General features: G+C 44.2%; 1 pseudogene; it reads left to right on the top strand.

Moving 5' to 3' along the window:
* Positions 1–509: 509 nt before the first annotated feature.
* LOC143783310 (elongation factor Ts, mitochondrial pseudogene) lies at positions 510–1,186 on the top strand (annotated as a pseudogene).
* The last annotated feature ends 6,933 nt before the right edge of the window (positions 1,187–8,119 follow it).

The following is an 8,119-nucleotide window of genomic DNA, read 5'->3' as shown; positions in this document are numbered from 1 at the left end:
AAGCCATAATATTTAGGGACCACTTCACATTTGAAGTGATTTTGAGGGGTCTATATGACAAAAAATAACCAATAGTGACACCATTCTAAAAACTCCCTCAAGGTATTCAAAATCACATTCAAGAAGTTTATTAACCCTTCAGGTGCTTCACAGAAATTAATGTGGAAGGAAAAAATGAACATTTTACTTTTTTTCACAAAAATTTTACTTTAGACACCAATTTTTTTTTTATTTTCTCAAGGGTAACAGGAAAAAATGTACCATAAATTTTTCTGTGCAATTTCTCCAGAGTACGCCAATACCACATATGTTTGGGAAAGCTACTGTTTTGGTGCACAGCAGAGCTCGGAAGGGAAGGAGCGCGATTTGCTGGAATAATCAGGGGATATCATGTCGAGTTTGGAGAGCCCTTCATGTGCTTAAACAGTGGAAACCCTTCCTCTGCAATGCCCAGTGATGTCACTGTCACTATTGATATGAGCGTCACAGGGGTTAAACACCCAGCACCCATGGTGGGCATTGCTGCAGGGTGTCATTCATCCTGGAGAAGTACAGCTGGGCTGTCAGGTTTCCTGCTCTCCAAGCTCTCCTCATAGCAGCAGTCTGATCTTTTCCACTTCAGTTGCCGGTTACTAGCAGATGACAAGGAGCTTTTAGTGAAACTCAGAAAGAAAACCCTTATACTAGTTCATAAATTGTAAGAAAGCGCTAGAAAAGTTCAACAAAGATGCAAAACAGGCAGAGACATGGCTCCATCAGCAAGCAAAAAAGGAAGGGTGAAATAAAGCCACCAAGTTACAAAGAAGAAAGACTGCAGAGGGTCTTGTGGGTCTCCTTCAGGAAGGCGGTGATGGTGGAGGTGAATTTTGGAGACCAACTGTGAAATGAGAAGTTTCAGCAGCTAGATCAGCAGGCAGCACTTTGTGTTCTGAGACATTGTCGGAGTGGGGAGCAACACCAGGCTTATTCAAAGGGTTTCCTGCCTGGGGTGGAGATCTTGCACATGAAGACAGATGAATATTTTCTTAAAGATGTTCTCGCAATAACAATTGGAAAACTTGGAGAAAACCTGCTACTGAGAAGGGCTGCATGGGCCGTGGTCTCTCCTGACATGTTTATTGGCTGGAACATGCACAGCGCTTTACAGGCTGACCTACCGTCTTTGAAAAACAGCTCTCATATATAGCTGACACCCGCATTTGATTGCGGCGGCACTCAGCGTGAGCCTGCGCGATCATGGCATTGTTTGCAGGAACGCAGGTCCAGTGGCGCAGTATATATACAGCACATGTCTGTAAAGCGTTTTAAACAAAATTTACAAAGCCACAATTTTAGCGATCACATCAAACTTGAAGTGAGTTTGGGGGGGTCTAAATAACAGAAAATACCTAAAAGTGACACCATTCTAAAAACTGCACCCCTCAAGGTACTCAAAACAACATTCAAGAACTTTATTAAGCCTTCAGGTACTTCACAAGTATTAACCCATTAACGACCAGAGGTATTTTTGGTTTTGCATTTTCATTTTTTTGCTCCCCTTCTTCCCAGAGCCATATCTTTTTTTTTTGTCAAAATGGCCATGTGAGGGCTTTTTTTTTGGGGGGGGATGAGTTGCACTTTTGAATGGCACCATTGGTTTTACCATATTGTGTACTCAGGGCCGTATTTAGAGTTTCTGCTGCCCTAGGCACTTTTAGCGCTGCCCCCCCCATTGGTGAGTATGACACTATCGGCAGTGACTTTGGCAAGAATCGCTGTTGTGAAAATAGCCTTTTGCAGCAGATTGGGCAGTTTTTTTGCATCTGCCACGTAACGGATCACTTACAACGGATCACTTACGGCAACACTGCGCTTGGCTTCATTCATTCCCTATGGGATTTGTGGCACTTGCTGTGATCTGGCAAATGCGGTACCATACCTCCCAACTCTTGAAGGGAAAGAGGTATAAAGGTTGCGCCGCGGCAAATTTTAGGCCACGCCTCTGACCACACCCATTTCACAACTAGTCACACCCATATCCAAGTCCCAACCACACCCATTTAGCACTGCTGATCACAACTGTTTCATATACAATAATTATAACCAAAAAAATATGGCCACACATGATGCTCCATACTGTATAATGACCGCACATGATGCTCCATACTGTATAATGACCGCACATGATGCTCCATACTGTATAATGACCGCACATGATGCTCCATACACTGTATAATGACCGCACATGATGCTCCATACTGTATAATGACCCCACATGATGCTCCATACTGTATAATGACCGCACATGATGCTCCATACTGTATAATGACCGCACATGATGCTCCATACTGTATAATGACCTCACATGATGCTCCATACTGTATAATGACCGCACATGATGCTCCATACTGTATAATGACCGCACATGATGCTCCATACTATATATTGGCCACACATGATGCTCCATACTGTATAATGACCGCACATGATGCTCCATACTGTATAATGGCCACACATGATGCTCCATACTGTATAATGACCGCACATGATGCTCCATACTGTATATTGGCCACACATGATGCTCCATACTGTATAATGACCCCACATGATGCTCCATACTGTATAATGACCCCATATGATGCTCAATAGTGTATAATGCCGCCCTCCCATCTTGTATGCATGGCTCACCTTCCTCCCATCCCATATGCATGGCTCATATCCCCCCCGCGTATGCATGGCTCATAATTCCCCCCCCCGTATGCATGGCTCATATCCCCATATGCATGGCTCATAATTCCCCCCCACCTCCTGTATGCATGGCTCATAATTCCCCCCTGTATGCATGGCTGATATCCACCCCCCCGTATGCATGCCTCATATCCCCCTATGCATGGCTCATAATTCCCCCCCCCTGTATGAATGGCTCATATCCACCCCCCTGTATGCATGGCTCATATCCCCCTATGCATGGCTCATAATTCCCCCCCCTGTATGCATGGCTCATATCCGCCCCCCTGTATGCATGGCTCATATCCCCCTATGCATGGCTCATAATTCCCCCCCACCTCCTGTATGCATGGCTCATAATTCCCCCCCCTGTATGCATGGCTCATATCCGCCGCCCCCCTGGCTGTATGCATGGCTCATAACCCCCCCCACCTCTTGTATGCGCGACTCATATTCCCCCTATGCATGGCTCATCACTCCCCCCTCCCCCCCATGCATGGCTCATCACTCCCCCCTCCCCCCCCATGCATGGCTCATCACTCCCCCCCCCATGCATGGCTCATCACTCCCCCCTCCCCCCCCATGCATGGCTCATCACTCCCCCCATGCATGGCTCATCACTCCCCCCCCATGCATGGCTCATCACTCCCCCCTCCTCCCCCCCCCATGCATGGCTCATCACTCCCCCCTCCCCCCCATGCATGGCTCATCACTCCACCACACCCCTCCGCTCCCCGCTCCTTCTCCCATGGCACGGGCGGCTTACTGTCCTCCTTCAATCCCCCGTGTCCTCTGTCCCTCATACTCACCTGTCAGCTGTCTCACACCAAGCGGGCGCGCCAACGGCGACATCCCTCCGGCTCTCTGTCCCGACTCCCGGCGCACAGGCGCAGGCTCGCAGCTCCTTCTTCCTGCGTGAGCGGTCACGTGATACCGCTTCATTAAGGCTCATGAATATGCGCATATTCATGAGCCTTAATGAGCGGTACCACATGACCGCTCACTCAGGACGCGCTACAGAAGCTGAGACCAGGCATCGCTAGAGCAAGGTGAGTATCGTCTTCAAGGAGGGCGGGAGGCGGCGGTCGGAGGGTGGGAGGCTGGTCCCGGGGGGGGGGGGCTGGGGGGGCGGGGGTTGGGGCGGTCGGGTGGTGGGGGAAAAAAAAAAAACCCTTGCTCGCTTGCTCTGGTGCCGCCCCCCGCATCGTCCCTGCCCTAGGCACGTGCCCTCGGGTGCCTAGTGGCAAATACGGCCCTGTGTGTACTGGGAAAAATGTCAAAAAATTCCAAGTGCGGTGAAATTGCAAATAAAGTGCAATTCCACAATGGTTTTTTGCTTTGCTTTTTTACTAGGTTCCCTAAATGTTAAAACTGACCTGCCATTATGATTCTCCCGGTCATTATGAGTTCATAGACACCAAACAAGTCTAGGTTCTTTTTATCTAAGTGGTGAAAAAATTCCAAACTTTGTTAAAAAAAAGAAAAAATTGTGCCATTGTCCGATACTCATAGCGTCTCAATTTTTCGTGATCTCGTGCTGGGTGAGGGCATATTTTTTGCTTGTCGAGCTGACGTTTTTAAAGATACTATTTTGGTGCAGATACGATCTTTTGATCGCCCGTTATTGCATTTTAATGCAATGTTGCAGCAACCAGAAAAAGTAATTCTGGTATTTTGACTTATTCTCTTATTACGCCATTTAGCGATCGGGTTAATTATTTATATTGATAGATCGAGCATTTCTGAACGCGGCGATACCAAATATGTGTTTGTTTGATTTTTTTTTTAATTGTTTTATTTTGAATGAGGCAATTTGAACTTTTAATTTTTTTTTCATTCTTTTAAAAACATATTTTTTTTTTTACTTTTGGCATGCTTCAATAGTCTCCATGGGAGACTAGAAGCTGCTATAACCTGATCACCTGTGCTACATACAGACGATGATCAGATCGCCTGAGTGTAGCAGAATTGCTGACTTGCTATGAGCGCCGACCATCTGGCAGCAATCTGGCAGTGACAACCATAGCTTGTCATGCCAACCCATCGGTGACCCGGGTTCATGTGACATGAGCGCCGATGGGCGGGATTTCCAGTGTGCTTGCCGGAAGCGCGTGTTACATGCCGCTGTCAGAGTTTGACAGCGGCATTTAACGGGTTAACAGCTGCGGGTGGTTCACGATTCCACCAGTGCCTGTTGCGGGCACATGTGAGTTGTTCAAAACAGCTGACATGTGCCAGAAAGATGTGGGCTCACTGCCGGAGCCTACATCAAAGGGAGGGTGTCCGACATCGGTGTACTATTGCAAACAATGTCGGAAGGGGGTTAATGCAATGTAGAAGGAAAAAAATAAAGTTTTACTTTTTTTTACAAAAATTTTACTTAAGCTCAAATTCTTCTTTACACAAAGGTAACAGGAGAAAATTGACCCCAAAACTTGTGCAATTTCTCCTGATTATGCCAATACCCCATATGTGGGGGAAAACTACTGTTTGGGCGTATGGCAGAGCTTGGAAAGGAAAGAGCACGGTTTGACTTTTTGAACGCAAAAATGGTTTGAATCAAGAGCGTACACCATGTCGCATTTGGAGAGCACCTGATATGCCTAAACAGTGGAAACCCCTCACAGCTGACCCCATTTTGGAAACTAGACCTTTCATGGAATGTATTTACTTGTGTGGAGACTGGTGGGCACCTTGAACTCCCAGGAGCTTCACAGTAGATTATAAGGTAGAGCCGTGAAATGTAAAAAAAAATCATATTTTTCACATAAAAATGTTTTTAGCCCCAATTTTTTTATTTTCACAAGGATAGCAGAAGAAAATGGACCTCAGAATTTGTTCTGCAATTTCTCCTCAGTACACTGATAAACCATATGTAGTTGAAAACTACTTTTAAAGCATAGTGCAAAGCTCAGAAGGGAAGACTGGTTTGAGGGTGCCATGTCACATTTGCAGAGCCCCTGAGGTGCCTGGACAGCAGACCCCCCATAAGTGACCTTATTTTACAAACTACACCTCCCAATGAATTCATCTAGGGGTGCAGTGACCCTGTTGACACTTCATGTGCCTCACCTTAATTTATGCCATTGGACAGTGAAGAAACAATAATTACATTTTTGATCACTAAAATGTTGTTTAATCCCCAAGTTTTTAATTTTTTAAAGGTTAATAGGAGAAAATGGACCTCACCGTTTGTTGTGCAATTTCTCCTGAGTGCGCCAATACCCTACATGTAATCGAGAAATACTTTTCAGGCACAGTGAAAAACTCAGAAGGGAAGGAGCGCCATACTATAGTGCAGATTTTACTGAACACCGCTTGATCATAGGAGGCTAGACAGCATCCATAGTGTTTTCCGTGGACGTCCTGGCCTTTTTGAAGTCCTAAGTGCACCAGTGTGTTTTTTTTTTTCAGAATGTACCAAACTGTTGATTTTGTCAGTCAAAACATTTCTGGTAACTCTCTGATGCATTTCTTCTTTTTTCAGCCTAAAGATGATTTGATTCTAGCAACATTGAGAGTTAATTTGACCACATGTTGTGGGTTTGCAGCAACAGCTTCTAAATTCAAATGCCACATCTGGAATCAACTCTGGACATTTTACCTGATAAATTCATGATGGATTAATGAGAGAATAGCCCATGCAGTTCATTAAAGAGCATTTAACATAATTGTCCAGTTTTGGTCTCTTTAAAAAGAGGCAGCTACAATTAGGATGTGAATACCCTCAAGTTAAGGGCTCATACCCATTTGCGAGAAAAATGGAAGAGTGCAATACGATAAAAAATCGGATTGCACTCGGACCAATGTTATTCAATGGGTGACATGTCATCTGCGATTTTTTTCTTGGCTGAAATTGAACTGAGAAAAAAATTGCAGCATGCTGCGATTTGCTGCGTATCTCTGATGAGACTCACCAATGCAAGTCAATGGATTTGAGAAAAAAACACACAGCACTCGCACCATGTGAGTGCTGTCCTTTTTTATGCACCGATGTCGTTTCAAAAGCTGACAATTCATATGCGGCTACTGTAAAAATCACAGTGACAGGTTAGAATAGAATAGACAGAATAGAAATTTACACATAGAATACATATACAGCTCAGGCAAAAATGGAGAGACCACCACATCAAAGCCCTGTCATGGGCAGCCCAATCTCCAGACCTGAGCCCCATTGAAAACCTCTGGAATGTAATCAAGAGGATGATGGATAGTCACAAGCCATCAAACAAAGAAGAACTGCTCACATTTTTGCATCAGGAGCCGTGTGAAAGACTGGTGGAAAGCATGCCAAGATGCATGAAAGCTGTGATTAAAAATCATGGTTATTCCACCAAATATTGATTTCTGAACTCTTCCTGAGTTATAACATTAGTATTGCTGTTTCTAAGTGATTATGAACTTGTTTTATTTGCATTATTTGAAGTCTGAAAGCACTTGGTTTTTTTTTTGTAATTTTGACCATTTCTACTTTTTAGAAAAAAAATACAACATTTATTGCTTGGAGATTCGGAGACATGTTGTCAGTAGTTTATAGAATAAATGAAAAATTTACATTTTACTCAAAAATATACCTATAAAGAGAAAAATCAGACAATCTGAACAGTTTCAAGTAGACTCTTAATTTTTGCCAGAGCTGTATATATACTGTACATGTCAGTAACACACACATACTGTATGTGTATGTATTGATATTGCACAGAAAGATAGATAGAAGAAAAACCGGTAATTCATCTGCTGGTTTCTGTAAAATCACTGCAGGAGCCGACACGATAGAAGAGATGGATTACATACAGTAAATACATATAGAATAGATAAATATATAGATGTCAGTGACAAATACAATTTAGTACAGTGTGTGTGCAAATTACTGGACATGTATTTAATTAATAAGCGATTATTTATTGGAAAAAAATGGCGTGGGCTCCCATGCAATTTTCAAACCCAGCAGAGGGAAAGCCATCGACTGGGGGCAGATGTCTATAGCCTGGGAAGGGGGTAATACCCATGGAGCTTCCCAGGCTATTAATATCAGCTCACAGCTGTACTAATTGTATTTGTCACTGACATCTATATATCTACCTATTCTATATTTATTTACTGTATGTAATCCATCTTTTCTATCCAGTCGGCGCCTGCAGGGATTTTACAGAAGCCGGCAGATGAATTACCGGCTTTTATTCTATCTATCTTTCAGTTCCATATAAATACATATCTACTATATAATTGTCTAAGGGTCACTTCCGTCTTTCTGTCTGTCTTTCGGTCTGTCTGTCTGTCTTTCTCTCATGGAAATCCCACGTCGCTGATTGTTCGCGGCCAGCTGGCCGCGACCAATCAGCGACGGGCACAGTCCGGCCGTGAAATGGCCGCTCCCCTGCAGCCAGTGCCCCCTTCATACTCCCCCCCAGTC

Source organism: Ranitomeya variabilis, chromosome 6 (genome assembly GCF_051348905.1).
Source record: "Ranitomeya variabilis isolate aRanVar5 chromosome 6, aRanVar5.hap1, whole genome shotgun sequence".
Classification (NCBI taxonomy): domain Eukaryota; kingdom Metazoa; phylum Chordata; class Amphibia; order Anura; family Dendrobatidae; genus Ranitomeya; species Ranitomeya variabilis.
The sequence above is the reverse complement of the archived record's forward strand: the minus strand, read 5'-3'. Positions and strand labels throughout refer to the sequence as shown.